General features: G+C 53.7%; 1 protein-coding gene across 1 annotated transcript in view; it reads right to left on the bottom strand.

The window, feature by feature from the left end:
* The window catches only part of LOC121576584 (metabotropic glutamate receptor 3-like), a gene marked incomplete at its 3' end in the record, with an annotated part of 46,782 nt that overhangs the window by 14,624 nt on the left and 14,980 nt on the right, over nucleotides 1-17,178 (bottom strand). The gene's annotated exons all lie outside the window — the stretch shown is intronic.

The following is a 17,178-nucleotide window of genomic DNA, read 5'->3' as shown; positions in this document are numbered from 1 at the left end:
TGGTGCACCTGTCTCGTATTATGTATTGATTATGTCACCTATAAGTTTCCTTTGGTTTTGTTTGCAGTTGTGTGTTGTTGTACGCCTGTCCGTTTGGTGTATCGTTATTGTGTTCTCGAGTATTTAGTCTTTTACCCACTGTTTGCGTAATCGCTCGCCTCCTGTGTTAGAGGCATGTTATTTTGGTTATTGCCTTTTTGACTATTAAAGTCGTTGCGACTAAGCTTCTGTGTCCTGTGCCTGACTCCCACACCGCATCCACATCAGTCGTGACAGAACAACACACCTTACTATGGAGTCAGCAGGAGCAGCTGCGCCGACCGAGTCGCTGGAGGATCGGGTCAGCTGCCAGGACGCCAGGATCTAGCAACTCGGCTCCGCCATGCAGGAGGTGATGAACACCCTGCGCCGATGGGAAAGGGGAGGCGTGCCCACACCTCCTCCTACATTACCACCACCATCGGCCAGCCACACCAGACCAGCTCCGGAATCCAGTGGGATTCGGCTCTCGCTCCCGAGGGCATATGATGGCACCGCAGCCGGGTGTCAGGGGTTCCTCCTTCAGGTGGAACTCTACCTTGCCACCATACACCCGGCGCCCTCGGGATACAAGAGCGTTTCCGCCCTCATGTCCTGTCTCTCCGGCAAGGCGTTGGAGTGGGCCAACGCCGAATGGAGGGGAATAGACGCCGCCACCATCAGCTACGCAGAGTTCTCCCGCCGCTTCAGGGCTGTTTTCGATCACCCTCCAGAGGGTAAAGCGGCGGGGGAGCGTCTGTTCCACCTCCGACAGAGGAAGAGGAGCGCACAGGAGTTCGCCCTGGATTTCCGGACTCTAGCGGCGGATGCGGGGTGGAATGAGAGGGCCCTCATCGACCACTATCGGTGTAGCCTGCGTGAGGACGTTCGTCGAGAGCTGGCCTGCAGGGACACCAACCTGTCCTTCGACCAGCTAGCGGACATGTCCATCCGTCTGGATACCCTGCTGGCCACCCGCGGACGTCCCGAGTTGGGGCCGTCCATTCCATCCCCCAGCACCTCCGAGCCGAGCCCTATGGAGCTCGGGGGTGCTGGCGCTAGAGAGAGAAGGAGAGAGAACCCGAGGGGGGCCGTCCCCTGCACCAGCTGTGGCCGTGGAGGTTGACCGTGTGTCAGCCGTGCGTAACTGGCAAACCCCAACCACTGTTAAAGAGGTGCAGCAGTTTTTGGTTTTTGCCAATTACTACCGGAGGTTTATCCGGGGTTTTGGACAGGTAGCAGCTCCCATTACATCCCTGCTGAAGGGGGGCCCGGTGCGTTTGCAGTGGTCGGCTGAAGCGGACAGGGCGTTTTGTAAACTGAAGGACCTGTTCACTTGGCTCCGTGCTGGCGCACCCGGACCCCGCTTTAGCGTTCCAGGTTGAGGTGGACGCGTCAGAGGCCGGTATTGGGGCAGTACTGTCGCAACGCTCCGGCACGCCTCCTAAGCTCCGTCCCTGCGCTTTTTATTCTAAAAAGCTCAGCCCGGCGGAACGTAATTATGACGTAGGGGACAGGGAGCTGTTAGCCGTGGTTCAAGCCCTAAAGGTGTGGAGGCATTGGCTTGAGGGGGCTCACCACCCTTTTCTCATTCTGACTGACCATCGTAACCTGGAGTACATCCGGGCAGCTAGGAGATTGAACCCTCGTCAGGCTAGGTGGAACATGTTTCTGACCCGGTTCGTTTTTAAGATCACTTACATCCCAGGGTCCCAGAACGGTAAGGCAGACGCCCTGTCCCGGCGGTATGACACAGAGGAGAGGTCCATTGAGCCCACTCCCATACTGCCGGAGTCTTGTCTGGTGGCACCGGTGGTATCGGAGGTCGATGCGGAAATTGAGCGGGCGTTACGCACCGACCCTACTCCCCCAGAGTGTCCAGTGGGTCGGACGTACGTGCCGCTCGAGGTCCGTGATCGTCTCATTTATTGGGCTCATACGTCACCCTCCTCTGGACATCCAGGTATTGGCTGGACAGTGCACTGCCTTAGTGTTAAGTACTGGTGGCCAACATTGGCTAGGGACGTGAGGGTTTATGTCTCCTCCTGCTCGGTGTGCGCTCAGTGTAAGGAGCCTAGACACCTGCCCAGGGGGAAGTTACAACCCCTGCCCGTTCCACAACGGCCGTGGTCTCACCTCTCGGTGGCCTTTGTCACGGACCTTCCCCCTCTCAGGGGAATACCACTATTCTGGTCGTTGTGGATCAGTTCTCTAAGGCCTGTCGTCTCATTCCAATGCCGGGTCTCCCTACTGCCCTACAGACCGCTGAGGCTTTGTTCACCCACGTCTTCCCGGCACTACGGGGTTCCCGAGGATATAGTGTCTGATCGGGGTCCCCAATTCACCTCTAGAGTCTGGAGGGCGTTCATGGAACGCTTGGGGGTCTCGGTTAGCCTTACCCTCGGGTTACCACCCTGAGAGTAATGGGCAGGTGGAGAGAGTGAACCAGGATGTGGATAGGTTTCTGAGATCATATTGCCCGGGCCGGCAGGAGGAGTGGTCAGGGTTTATCCCCTGGGCAGAGATGGCTCAGAACTCTCTTCGCCACTCCTCTACTAACCTGACCCCTTTTCAGTGCGTGTTAGGGTATCAGCCGGTTCTGGCACCATGGCATCAGAGCCAGATCGAGGCTCCTGCGGTGGATGAGTGGTTTCGGCGCTCGGAGGAGACGTGGAACGCTGCACACGTACATCTGCAGCGGGCCATCCGCAGGCAGAAGGGCGAGCGCCGATCTCCACCGCAGTGAGGGTCCTGTATACGCCCCTGGAGATCGAGTCTGGCTCTCGACTCGAAACCTGCCCCTTCGCCTGCCCTGCCAGAAGCTTGGCCGGAGGTTTGTGGGGCCATTTAAAGTCCTGAGGAGATTGAACGAGGTGTGTTACAAGTTGCAATTGCCTAATGACTATCACATTAACCCTCGTTCCATGTGTCTCTCCTCAGGCCGGTGGTAGCTGGATTCGAGACGTCGGATGGGGGTCTACAATATCTCGTGGAGTGGGAGGGTACGGTCCGGAGGAACGGTGCTGGGTGCCTAGGGAGGGACATTTTAGATCCATCCCTCCTGACTGAGTTCCACCGGAGTCATCCCTACGCGCCCTGCACCACGTCCTCCTGGCCGTCCCCGAGGCCGGGGTCGGCGGCTGGAGCCGCGCGTCAGGGGGGGTACTGTCACGAATTCCGCCGAGGCTGCTCCTCCTCCTTGTTCGGGCAGGCTTCGGCGTTCGTCGTCCCCGGAGTACTAGCTGCTACCGTTTGATGTTCTCTATGTTTGTTTGGTTTTGTCTTGTTGGTGCACCTGTCTCGTATTATGTATTGATTATGTCACCTATAAGTTTCCTTTGGTTTTGTTTGCAGTTGTGTGTTGTTGTACGCCTGTCCGTTTGGTGTATCGTTATTGTGTTCTCGAGTATTTAGTCTTTTACCCACTGTTTGCGTAATCGCTCGCCTCCTGTGTTAGAGGCATGTTATTTTGGTTATTGCCTTTTTGACTATTAAAGTCGTTGCGACTAAGCTTCTGTGTCCTGTGCCTGACTCCCACACCGCATCCACATCAGTCGTGACAGAACAACACACCTTACTATGGAGTCAGCAGGAGCAGCTGCACCGACCGAGTCGCTGGAGGATCGGGTCAGCTGCCAGGACGCCAGGATCCAGCAACTCGGCTCCGCCATGCAGGAGGTGATGAACACCCTGCGCCGATGGGAAAGGGGAGGCGTGCCCACACCTCCTCCTACATTACCACCACCATCGGCCAGCCACACCAGACCAGCTCCGGAATCCAGTGGGATTCGGCTCTCGCTCCCGAGGGCATATGATGGCACCGCAGCCGGGTGTCAGGGGTTCCTCATTCAGGTGGAACTCTACCTTGCCACCATACACCCGGCGCCCTCGGGATACAAGAGCGTTTCCGCCCTCATGTCCTGTCTCTCCGGCAAGGCGTTGGAGTGGGCCAACGCCGAATGGAGGGGAATAGACGCCGCCACCATCAGCTACGCAGAGTTCTCCCGCCGCTTCAGGGCTGTTTTCGATCACCCTCCAGAGGGTAAAGCGGCGGGGGAGCGTCTGTTCCACCTCCGACAGAGGAAGAGGAGCGCACAGGAGTTCGCCCTGGATTTCCGGACTCTAGCGGCGGATGCGGGGTGGAATGAGAGGGCCCTCACCGACCACTATCGGTGTAGCCTGCGTGAGGACGTTCGTCGAGAGCTGGCCTGCAGGGACACCAACCTGTCCTTCGACCAGCTAGCGGACATGTCCATCCGTCTGGATACCCTGCTGGCCACCCGCGGACGTCCCGAGTTGGGGCCGTCCATTCCATCCCCCAGCACCTCCGAGCCGAGCCCTATGGAGCTCGGGGTGCTGGCGCTAGAGAGAGAAGGAGAGAGAACCCGAGGGGGCCGTCCCCTGCACCAGCTGTGGCCGTGGAGGTTGACCGTGTGTCAGCCGTGCGTAACTGGCAAACCCCAACCACTGTTAAAGAGGTGCAGCAGTTTTTGGTTTTTGCCAATTACTACCGGAGGTTTATCCGGGGTTTTGGACAGGTAGCAGCTCCCATTACTTCCCTGCTGAAGGGGGCCCGGTGCGTTTGCAGTGGTCAGCTGAAGCGGACAGGGCGTTTTGTAAACTGAAGGACCTGTTCACTTCGGCTCCGGTGCTGGCGCACCCGGACCCCGCTTTAGCGTTCCAGGTTGAGGTGGACGCGTCAGAGGCCGGTATTGGGGCAGTACTGTCGCATAGCGCTCCGGCACGCCTCCTAAGCTCCGTCCCTGCGCTTTTTATTCTAAAAAGCTCAGCCCGGCGGAACGTAATTATGACGTAGGGGACAGGGAGCTGTTAGCCGTGGTTCAAGCCCTAAAGGTGTGGAGGCATTGGCTTGAGGGGGCTCACCACCCTTTTCTCATTCTGACTGACCATCGTAACCTGGAGTACATCCGGGCAGCTAGGAGATTGAACCCTCGTCAGGCTAGGTGGAACATGTTTCTGACCCGGTTCGTTTTTAAGATCACTTACATCCCAGGGTCCCAGAACGGTAAGGCAGACGCCCTGTCCCGGCGGTATGACACAGAGGAGAGGTCCATTGAGCCCACTCCCATACTGCCGGAGTCTTGTCTGGTGGCACCGGTGGTATCGGAGGTCGATGCGGAAATTGAGCGGGCGTTACGCACCGACCCTACTCCCCCAGAGTGTCCAGTGGGTCGGACGTACGTGCCGCTCGAGGTCCGTGATCGTCTCATTTATTGGGCTCATACGTCACCCTCCTCTGGACATCCAGGTATTGGCTGGACAGTGCACTGCCTTAGTGTTAAGTACTGGTGGCCAACATTGGCTAGGGACGTGAGGGTTTATGTCTCCTCCTGCTCGGTGTGCGCTCAGTGTAAGGAGCCCTAGACACCTGCCCAGGGGGAAGTTACAACCCCTGCCCGTTCCACAACGGCCGTGGTCTCACCTCTCGGTGGACTTTGTCACGGACCTTCCCCCTCTCAGGGGAATACCACTATTCTGGTCGTTGTGGATCAGTTCTCTAAGGCCTGTCGTCTCATTCCAATGCCGGGTCTCCCTACTGCCCTACAGACCGCTGAGGCTTTGTTCACCCACGTCTTCCGGCACTACGGGGTTCCCGAGGATATAGTGTCTGATCGGGGTCCCCAATTCACCTCTAGAGTCTGGAGGGCGTTCATGGAACGCTTGGGGGTCTCGGTTAGCCTTACCTCGGGTTACCACCCTGAGAGTAATGGGCAGGTGGAGAGAGTGAACCAGGATGTGGATAGGTTTCTGAGATCATATTGCCCGGGCCGGCAGGAGGAGTGGTCAGGGTTTATCCCCTGGGCAGAGATGGCTCAGAACTCTCTTCGCCACTCCTCTACTAACCTGACCCCTTTTCAGTGCGTGTTAGGGTATCAGCCGGTTCTGGCACCATGGCATCAGAGCCAGATCGAGGCTCCTGCGGTGGATGAGTGGTTTCGGCGCTCGGAGGAGACGTGGAACGCTGCACACGTACATCTGCAGCGGGCCATCCGCAGGCAGAAGGCGAGCGCCGATCTCCACCGCAGTGAGGGTCCTGTATACGCCCCTGGAGATCGAGTCTGGCTCTCGACTCGAAACCTGCCCCTTCGCCTGCCCTGCCAGAAGCTTGGCCGGAGGTTTGTGGGGCCATTTAAAGTCCTGAGGAGATTGAACGAGGTGTGTTACAAGTTGCAATTGCCTAATGACTATCACATTAACCCCTCGTTCCATGTGTCTCTCCTCAGGCCGGTGGTAGCTGGATTCGAGACGTCGGATGGGGGGTCTACAATATCTCGTGGAGTGGGAGGGGTACGGTCCGGAGGAACGGTGCTGGGTGCCTAGGAGGGACATTTTAGATCCATCCCTCCTGACTGAGTTCCACCGGAGTCATCCTACGCGCCCTGCACCACGTCCTCCTGGCCGTCCCCGAGGCCGGGTCGGCGGCTGGAGCCGCGCGTCAGGGGGGGGGGTACTGTCACGAATTCCGCCGAGGCTGCTCCTCCTCCTTGTTCGGGCAGGCTTCGGCGTTCGTCGTCCCCGGAGTACTAGCTGCTACCGTTTGATGTTCTCTATGTTTGTTTGGTTTTGTCTTGTTGGTGCACCTGTCTCGTATTATGTATTGATTATGTCACCTATAAGTTTCCTTTGGTTTTGTTTGCAGTTGTGTGTTGTTGTACGCCTGTCCGTTTGGTGTATCGTTATTGTGTTCTCGAGTATTTAGTCTTTTACCCACTGTTTGCGTAATCGCTCGCCTCCTGTGTTAGAGGCATGTTATTTTGGTTATTGCCTTTTTGACTATTAAAGTCGTTGCGACTAAGCTTCTGTGTCCTGTGCCTGACTCCCACACCGCATCCACATCAGTCGTGACAGAACAACACACCTTACTATGGAGTCAGCAGGAGCAGCTGCACCGAGCCGAGTCGCTGGAGGATCGGGTCAGCTGCCAGGACGCCAGGATCCAGCAACTCGGCTCCGCCATGCAGGAGGTGATGAACACCCTGCGCCGATGGGAAAGGGGAGGCGTGCCCACACCTCCTCCTACATTACCACCACCATCGGCCAGCCACACCAGACCAGCTCCGGAATCCAGTGGGATTCGGCTCTCGCTCCCGAGGGCATATGATGGCACCGCAGCCGGGTGTCAGGGGTTCCTCATTCAGGTGGAACTCTACCTTGCCACCATACACCCGGGCGCCCTCGGGATACAAGAGCGTTTCCGCCCTCATGTCCTGTCTCTCCGGCAAGGCGTTGGAGTGGGCCAACGCCGAATGGAGGGGAATAGACGCCGCCACCATCAGCTACGCAGAGTTCTCCCGCCGCTTCCAGGGCTGTTTTCGATCACCCTCCAGAGGGTAAAGCGGCGGGGGAGCGTCTGTTCCACCTCCGACAGAGGAAGAGGAGCGCACAGGAGTTCGCCCTGGATTTCCGGACTCTAGCGGCGGATGCGGGGTGGAATGAGAGGGCCCTCATCGACCACTATCGGTGTAGCCTGCGTGAGGACGTTCGTCGAGAGCTGGCCTGCAGGGACACCAACCTGTCCTTCGACCAGCTAGCGGACATGTCCATCCGTCTGGATACCCTGCTGGCCACCCGCGGACGTCCCGAGTTGGGGCCGTCCATTCCATCCCCCAGCACTTCCGAGCCGAGCCCTATGGAGCTCGGGGGTGCTGGCGCTAGAGAGAGAAGGAGAGAGAACCCGAGGGGGGCCGTCCCCTGCACCAGCTGTGGCCGTGGAGGTTGACCGTGTGTCAGCCGTGCGTAACTGGCAAACCCCAACCACTGTTAAAGAGGTGCAGCAGTTTTTGGTTTTTGCCAATTACTACCGGAGGTTTATCCGGGGTTTTGGACAGGTAGCAGCTCCCATTACTTCCCTGCTGAAGGGGGGCCCGGTGCGTTTGCAGTGGTCAGCTGAAGCGGACAGGGCGTTTTGTAAACTGAAGGACCTGTTCACTTCGGCTCCGGTGCTGGCGCACCCGGACCCCGCTTTAGCGTTCCAGGTTGAGGTGGACGCGTCAGAGGCCGGTATTGGGGCAGTACTGTCGCAACGCTCCGGCACGCCTCCTAAGCTCCGTCCCTGCGCTTTTTATTCTAAAAAGCTCAGCCCGGCGGAACGTAATTATGACGTAGGGGACAGGGAGCTGTTAGCCGTGGTTCAAGCCCTAAAGGTGTGGAGGCATTGGCTTGAGGGGGCTCACCACCCTTTTCTCATTCTGACTGACCATCGTAACCTGGAGTACATCCGGGCAGCTAGGAGATTGAACCCTCGTCAGGCTAGGTGGAACATGTTTCTGACCCGGTTCGTTTTTAAGATCACTTACATCCCAGGGTCCCAGAACGGTAAGGCAGACGCCCTGTCCCGGCGGTATGACACAGAGGAGAGGTCCATTGAGCCCACTCCCATACTGCCGGAGTCTTGTCCTGGTGGCACCGGTGGTATCGGAGGTCGATGCGGAAATTGAGCGGGCGTTACGCACCGACCCTACTCCCCCAGAGTGTCCAGTGGGTCGGACGTACGTGCCGCTCGAGGTCCGTGATCGTCTCATTTATTGGGCTCATACGCCACCCTCCTCTGGACATCCAGGTATTGGCTGGACAGTGCACTGCCTTAGTGTTAAGTACTGGTGGCCAACATTGGCTAGGGACGTGAGGGTTTATGTCTCCTCCTGCTCGGTGTGCGCTCAGTGTAAGGAGCCTAGACACCTGCCCAGGGGGAAGTTACAACCCCTGCCCGTTCCACAACGGCCGTGGTCTCACCTCTCGGTGGCCTTTGTCACGGACCTTCCCCCCTCTCAGGGGAATACCACTATTCTGGTCGTTGTGGATCAGTTCTCTAAGGCCTGTCGTCTCATTCCAATGCCGGGTCTCCCTACTGCCCTACAGACCGCTGAGGCTTTGTTCACCCACGTCTTCCGGCACTACGGGGTTCCCGAGGATATAGTGTCTGATCGGGGTCCCCAATTCACCTCTAGAGTCTGGAGGGCGTTCATGGAACGCTTGGGGGTCTCGGTTAGCCTTACCTCGGGTTACCACCCTGAGAGTAATGGGCAGGTGGAGAGAGTGAACCAGGATGTGGATAGGTTTCTGAGATCATATTGCCCGGGCCGGCAGGAGGAGTGGTCAGGGTTTATCCCCTGGGCAGAGATGGCTCAGAACTCTCTTCGCCACTCCTCTACTAACCTGACCCCTTTTCAGTGCGTGTTAGGGTATCAGCCGGTTCTGGCACCATGGCATCAGAGCCAGATCGAGGCTCCTGCGGTGGATGAGTGGTTTCGGCGCTCGGAGGAGACGTGGAACGCTGCACACGTACATCTGCAGCGGGCCATCCGCAGGCAGAAGGCGAGCGCCGATCTCCACCGCAGTGAGGGTCCTGTATACGCCCCCTGGAGATCGAGTCTGGCTCTCGACTCGAAACCTGCCCCTTCGCCTGCCCTGCCAGAAGCTTGGCCGGAGGTTTGTGGGGCCATTTAAAGTCCTGAGGAGATTGAACGAGGTGTGTTACAAGTTGCAATTGCCTAATGACTATCACATTAACCCCTCGTTCCATGTGTCTCTCCTCAGGCCGGTGGTAGCTGGATTCGAGACGTCGGATGGGGGGTATACAATATCTCGTGGAGTGGGAGGGGTACGGTCCGGAGGAACGGTGCTGGGTGCCTAGGAGGGACATTTTAGATCCATCCCTCCTGACTGAGTTCCACCGGAGTCATCCTACGCGCCCTGCACCACGTCCTCCTGGCCGTCCCCGAGGCCGGGGTCGGCGGCTGGAGCCGCGCGTCAGGGGGGGGGGTACTGTCACGAATTCCGCCGAGGCTGCTCCTCCTCCTTGTTCGGGCAGGCTTCGGCGTTCGTCGTCCCCGGAGTACTAGCTGCTACCGTTTGATGTTCTCTATGTTTGTTTGGTTTTGTCTTGTTGGTGCACCTGTCTCGTATTATGTATTGATTATGTCACCTATAAGTTTCCTTTGGTTTTGTTTGCAGTTGTGTGTTGTTGTACGCCTGTCCGTTTGGTGTATCGTTATTGTGTTCTCGAGTATTTAGTCTTTTACGCACTGTTTGCGTAATCGCTCGCCTCCTGTGTTAGAGGCACGTTATTTTGGTTATTGCCTTTTTGACTATTAAAGTCATTGCGACTAAGCTTCTGTGTCCTGCGCCTGACTCCCACACCGCATCCACATCAGTCGTGACACAATTGTTCGAACTGACTTGCCAAAACTTCAGTTTGTTAACAAGACATTTGTGGAGTGGTTGAAAAACGAGGTTTAATGACTCCGACCTAAGTGTACGTAAACTTCCGACTTAAACTGCATATATATACAGCTGTGGAAAAAATTAAGAGACCACTAAAAAACCTTCTTAAATCAGTATCTCTACATGTATGACAGCCATTCCATTCCAGTGTCTGTTGAATTCCAACACAGGCACACCTCATTCTACTGAATTAGGTACTGATTAGGTGATGACATGAACCAAATCTTATTTAACAAGGAAAAGTATAAAAACCACTGCTGTGGTCATCACTATCCTCTTGCAATAGGACCAGCTGGATGGCAAAAACAGTGCTAATAGTACCTCAAAAGTAATATTAATAGAAAAATAACTATTGACCATGCCAAAAGAGTTGAAACGGAAAGAAGGGTTCAATTCTGGCTTTACTGGCAGAGGGATACAGTGAGCATCAGGTTGCTTCCATCCTTAAAATTTCAAAGACGGCGATTCATAAGAACAAGGTCAAGCAGCAGACATTGGGGACAACAAAGCTACAGACCGGCAGAGGGCGAAAGCGACTCTCTACTGACCGGGATGACCGACAACTCATTTGAATGTCACTCAACAACCGTAGGATGACATCAAGTGACCTACAAAATGAATGGCAAACGGCAGCTGGGGTGAAGTGCATGGCGAGGATGGTTCGAAAGAGGCTCCTAGGGGCAGGGCTGAAGTCGTGCAAAGCTAGAAAAAAGCCCTTCATCAATGAGAAGCAAAGAAGAAAAAGACCATAAGGATTGGACCGTAGAGGACTGGAGTAAGGTCATCTTCTCTGATGAGTCCAATTTTCAGCTTTGCCCAACACCTGGTCGTCTAATGGTTAGACGGAGACCTGGAGAGGCCTACAAGCCACAGTGTCTCGCACCCACTGTGAAATTTGGTGGAGGATTGGTGATGATCTGGGGGTGCTTCAGCAAGGCTAGAATTGGGCAGATTTGTCTTTGTGAAGGACGCATTAATCAAGCCACGTACAAGGTTGTCCCGGAAGAAAACGTGCTCCTTTTGCTCTGACATTGTTCCCCAACTCTGAGGATTGGTTTTTCCAGCAGGACAATGCGCCATGCCACACAACCAGGTCAATCAAGGTGTGGATGGAGGACCACCAGATCAAGACCCTGTCACGGCCAGCCCAATCTCCAGACCTGAACCCCATTGAAAACTTCTGGAATGTGATCAAGAGGAAGATGGATGGTCACAAGCCATCAAACAAAGCCGAGCTGCTTGAATTTTTGCACCAGGAGTGGCATAAAGTCACCCAACATCAATGTGAAAGACTGTTGGAGAGCATGCCAAGACGCATGAAAGCTGTGATTGAAAATCAGGGTTATTCCACCCAATATTGATTTCTGAACTCTTCCTAAGTTAAAACATTAGTATTGTGTTGTTTAAAAATGAACATGAACTTATTTTCTTTGCATTATTCGAGGTCTGACAACACTGCATCTTTTTTGTTATTTTGACCAGTTGTCATTTTCTGCAAATAAATGCTCTAAATGACAATATTTTTATTTGGAATTTGAGAGAAATGTTGTCAGTAGTTTATAGAATAAAACAAAAATGTTATTTTTACCCAAACACATACCTATACATAGTAAAACCAGAGAAACTGATCATTTTGCAGTGGTCTCTTAATTTTTTCCGCAGCTGTATATATAAATACACTGAGTGTACAAAACATTAGAAAAACCTTCCTAATATTGAGTCGTACCCCCCTTTGCCCTCAGCCTTAATTCGTCGGGGCATGGACTCTACAAGGTGTCGAAAGCCTTCCATATGGATGCGGGCCCATGTTGACACCAATGCTTCCCACAGTTGTGTCAAGTTGGCTGGATGGTCTAAGGCACTGCATCGCAGTGCTAACTGTGCCACTAGATCCTGGTTCGAATCCAGGCTCTGTCGCAGCCGGCCGCGACCGGGAGACTCATGGGCGGCGCACAGTTGGCCCAGCGTCGTCCAGGGCCAGTTGATAGAGCATGGCGTTTGCAACGCCAGGGTTGTGGGTTCGATTCCCACGGGGGGCCAGTATAAAAAAATATGTATTCACTAACTGTAAGTCGCTCTGGATAAGAGCGTCTGCTAAATGACTAAAATGTAAATGTTCTTTGGGTGGTGGACCATTCTTGATACACACGGGAAACTGTTGAGCGTAAAAAACCCAGCAGCGTTGCAGTTCTTGTCACACTCAAACCGGTGCGCCTGGCATACTCCGTTCAAAGACACTTAAATCATTTTTCTTGCCCATTCACCGTCTGAATGACACACATACCCAATCCATGTCTCAGTTGTCTCAAGCCTTAAAAATCCTTCTTTAACCTGTCTCCTCCCCTTCATCTACAGTGAGGGAAAAAAGTATTTGATCCCCTGCTGATTTTGTACGTTTGCCCACTGACAAAGACATGATCAGTCTATAATTTTAATGGTAGGTTTATTTGAATAGTGAGAGACAGAATAACAACAAAAAAATCCAGAAAAATGCATGTAAAAAATGTTATAAATTGATTTGCATTTTAATGAGGGAAATAAGTATTTGACCCCTATGCAAAACATGACTTAGTACTTGGTGGCAAAACCCTTGTTGGCAATCACAGAGGTCAGACGTTTCTTGTAGTTGGCCACCAGGTTTGCACACATCTCAGGAGGGATTTTGTCCCACTCCTCTTTGCAGATCTTCTCCAAGTCATTAAGGTTTCGAGGCTGACGTTTGGCAACTCGAACCTTCAGCTCCCTCCACAGATTTTCTATAGGATTATGGTCTGGAGACTGGCTAGGCCACTCCAGGACCTTAATCTGCTTCTTCTTGAGCCACTCCTTTGTTGCCTTGGCTGTGTGTTTTGGGTCATTGTCATGCTGGAATACTCATCCACGACCCATTTTCAATGCCCTGGCTGAGGGAAGGAGGTTCTCACCCAATATTTGACGATACATGGCCCCGTCCATCATCCCTTTGATGCGGGGAATTTGTCCTGTCCCCTTAGCAGAAAAACACCCCCAAAGCATAATGTTTCCACCTCCATATAGATATGGTTGTGTTTTCTCTAGCAGGAGGTAAGTTTAATTTTTGCTGCGTTATGAAAGGAACTAGACACGGACACGAATTATCTGTTTAGTGTGTTAACACACTATTGGTAGTTTGTTGTAACCAAGTATTGGTGCTAAACTGTGTGTTATTGGATGCTAGCATGCTAGTTAGCTATGGTGTCATAGTTAGGCATCGTGGGCTGTTGTGGGTAGTTACTGTAGGTTGGCATTGTCTTCGGTGTAGCACGAAGCTAGCTAGCTAGCCGTTTTTTCGAACAGAGTCAACACAGTAGCCATTGTGTGCTGTACTGTGGCAGCTAAATACAATATATTTGTGCTAAGCTAGCCAACGTTTAATTATTGCTGCGTTATGAAAGGAACTAGACACGGACACGAATTATCTGCTTAGTGTGTTAACACACTATTGGTGGTTTGTTGTGACCAAGTGTTGGTGCTAAACTGTGTGTTATTGGATGCTAGCATGCTAGTTAGCTATGGTGTCATAGTTAGCTAGCTGAATAAAGTGGGTTGAGTCTACTCCTTTAAACATTGAACCGCTGTGGTTCACAACAATTCTGATTTCTAAAAGTGGAAGTTGGGAGAGTTTTTGTTCGGGTGGTTCAGTGAAACAATTATAGTTTCTGAGGTGGAAGTTTTGGTGAGGGAGGCCCTGCTCTCTCTTCTTCCAGATGTTTAGTTCATTTCATTCCGATCTCCTCTGCATTATTGTAGCCATTTGCTACAGCCTGTCAACTATGCCTCTGCCTATCCCTGTTCTCTCCTCTCTGCACAGGCTACACAAACGCCTCACACCGCGTGGCTGCTGCCTCTCTAACCTGGTGGTCCCTGCACGCACCCCACACCTGGAGTTCCAGGTCTCAGGCAGCCTCTGGAACTGCCGTTCTGCTGCCAACAAAGCTGACTTCATCCCAGCCTATGCTAACCTCCAGTCCCTCGACTTCCTGGCGCTGACGGAAACATGGATTACCACTGAAAACACTGCTACTCCTACTGCTCTCTCCTCGTCTGACCATGTGTTCTTGCATACCCCGAGAGCATCTGGTCAGAGGGGTGGTGGCACAGGAATCCTCATCTCTCCCAAGTGGACATTCTCAATTTTTCCCCTAACCCACCTGTCTATCTCCTCATTTGAATTCCATGCTGTCACAGTCACTACCCATTTAAGCTTAATATCCTTGTCATCTATCGCCCTCCAGGTTCACTTGGAGAGTTCATCAATGAGCTTGACGCCTTGATAAGTTCCTTTCCTGAGGATGGCTCACCCCTCACAGTTTTGGGGGATTTCAACCTCCCTATGTCCACATTTGACTCATTTCTCTCTGCCTCCTTCTTTCCACTCCTCTCCTCTTTTGACCTCACCCTCTCACCGTCCCCCCCTACTCACAAGGCAGGCAATACGCTTGACCTTATCTTTACTAGATGCTGCTCCTCTACTAATCTCACTGCAACTCCCCTCCATGTCTCCGACCACTACTTTGTTTACTTTTCTCTCTCGCTCTCCTCCAACACTACTCACTCTGCCCCTACACAGATGGTAATGCGCCGCCGCAACCTTCGCTCTCTCTCTCCCACTACTCTCTCCTCTTCCATCCTATCATCTCTTCCCTCTGCTCAATCCTTCTCCCTCCAATCTCCTGATTCTGCCTCCTCAACCCTCCTCTCCTCCCTTTCTGCATCCTTTGACTCTCTGTGTCCCCTATCCTCCCGGCCGGCTCGGTCCTCCCCTCCAGCTCCGTGGCTTGATGACTCATTGCGAGCTCACAGAACAGAGCTCCGGGCAGCGGAGCGGAAATGGAAGAAAACTAAACTCCCTGCCGACCTGGCATCTTTTCCCTCCCTCCTCTCTACATTTTCTTCATCTGTTTCTGCTGCTAAGGCCACTTTCTACCACTCTAAATTCCAAGCATCTGCCTCTAACCCTAGGGAAGCTCTTTGCCACATTTTCCTCCCTCCTGAATCCCCCCTCATCTCTCTCTGTGGATGACTTTGTCAACCACTTTGAAAAGAAGGTTGACGACATCCGATCCTCGTTTGTTAAGTCTAATGACACTGCTGGTCCTACTCACACTGCCCTACCCTATGCTTTGACTTCTTTCTCCCCTCTCTCTCCAGATAAAATCCTGCGACTTGTGACTGCAGGCCGCCCAACAACCTGCCCGCTTGACCCCATCCCCTCCTCTCTTCTCCAGACCATCTCCGGTGACCTTCTCCCCTACCTCACCTCGCTGATCAACTCATCCTTGACCGCTGGCCATGTCCCTTCCGTCTTCAAGAGAGCGAGAGTTGCTCCCCTTCTCAAAAAACCAACACTCGATCCCACTGATGTCAACAACTACAGACCAGTATCCCTTCTTTCTTTTCTTTCCAAAACTATTGAGCGTGCCGTCTTTAGCCAACTCTCTTGCTATCTCTCTCAGAATGACCTTCTTGATCCAAACCAGTCAGGTTTCTGGACTGGTCATTCAACTGAGACTGCTCTTCTCTGTGTCACGGAGGCTCTCCGCACTGCTAAAGCTAACTCTCTCTCCTCTGCTCTTGTCCTTCTAGACCTGTCTGCTGCCTTTGATACTGTGAACCATCAGATCCTCCTCTCCACCCTCTCCGAGCTGGGCATCTCCGGCGCGGCTCACTCCTGGATTGCGTCCTACCTGACCGGTCGCTCCTACCAAGTGGCGTGGCGAGAAGCTGTCTCCCGCACCACGTGCTCTCACCACTGGTGTCCCCCAGGGCTCAGTTCTAGGCCCTCTCCTTTTCTCCCTATACACCAAGTCACTTGGCTCTGTCATATCCTCACATGGCCTCTCCTATCATTGCTACGCTGACGATACACAACTAATCTTCTCCTTTCCCCCTTCTGATAACCAGGTGGCGAATCGCATCTCTGCATGTCTGGCAGACATATCAGTATGGATGACGGATCACCAATCTCAAGCTGAACCCTGGCAAGACGGAGCTGCTCTTCCTCCCGGGGAAGGACTGCCCGTTCCATGATCTCGCCATCACGGTTGACAACTCCGTTGTGTCCTCCTCCCAGAGTGCGAAGAGCCTTGGCGTGACCCTGGACAACACCCTGTCGTTCTCCGCTAACATCAAGGCGGTGACCCGCTCCTGCAGGTTCATGCTCTACAACATTCGGAGAGTACGACCCTGCCTTACACAGGAAGCGGCACAGGTCCTAATCCAGGCACTTGTCATCTCCCCGTCTGGATTACTGCAACTCGCTGTTGGCTGGCCTCCCTGCCTGTGCCATTAAACCCCTACAACTCATCCAGAACGCCGCAGCCCGTCTGGTGTTCAACCTTCCCAAGTTCTCTCACGTCACCCCCTCCTCCGCACACTCCACTGGCTTCCAGTTGAAGCTCGCATCCGTTACAAGACCATGGTGCTTGCCTATGGAGCAGTGAGGGGAACGGCACCTCTGTACCTTCGGGCTCTGATCAGTCCCTACACCCAAACGAGGGCATTGCGTTCATCCACCTCTGGCCTGCTGGCTCCCCTTCCTCTGCGGAAGCATAGTTCCCGCTCAGCCCAGTCAAAACTGTTCGCTGCTCTGGCACCCCAATGGTGGAATAAGCTCCCTCACGACGCCAGGACAGCGGAGTCACTCACCACCTTCCGGAGACATTTGAAACCCCACCTCTTTAAGGAATACCTGGGATAGGATTAAGTAATCCTTCTACCCCCCAAAAAAAAATAATTGTAAAGTGGTTATCCCACTGGCTATAGGGTGAATGCACCAATTTGTGAGTCGCTCTGGATAAGAGCGTCTGCTAAATGACGTAAATGTGCCCTTGAGCAAGGCACTTAACCCTAATTGCTCCTGTAAGTCGCTCTGGATAAGAGCGTCTGCTAAATGAC

This window comes from Coregonus clupeaformis, chromosome 23 (genome assembly GCF_020615455.1).
Source record: "Coregonus clupeaformis isolate EN_2021a chromosome 23, ASM2061545v1, whole genome shotgun sequence".
In the NCBI taxonomy this organism is placed as follows: Eukaryota; Metazoa; Chordata; class Actinopteri; order Salmoniformes; family Salmonidae; genus Coregonus; species Coregonus clupeaformis.
Note: the sequence above shows the minus strand (reverse complement) of the source record. Positions and strands in the feature narration are given on the sequence as shown.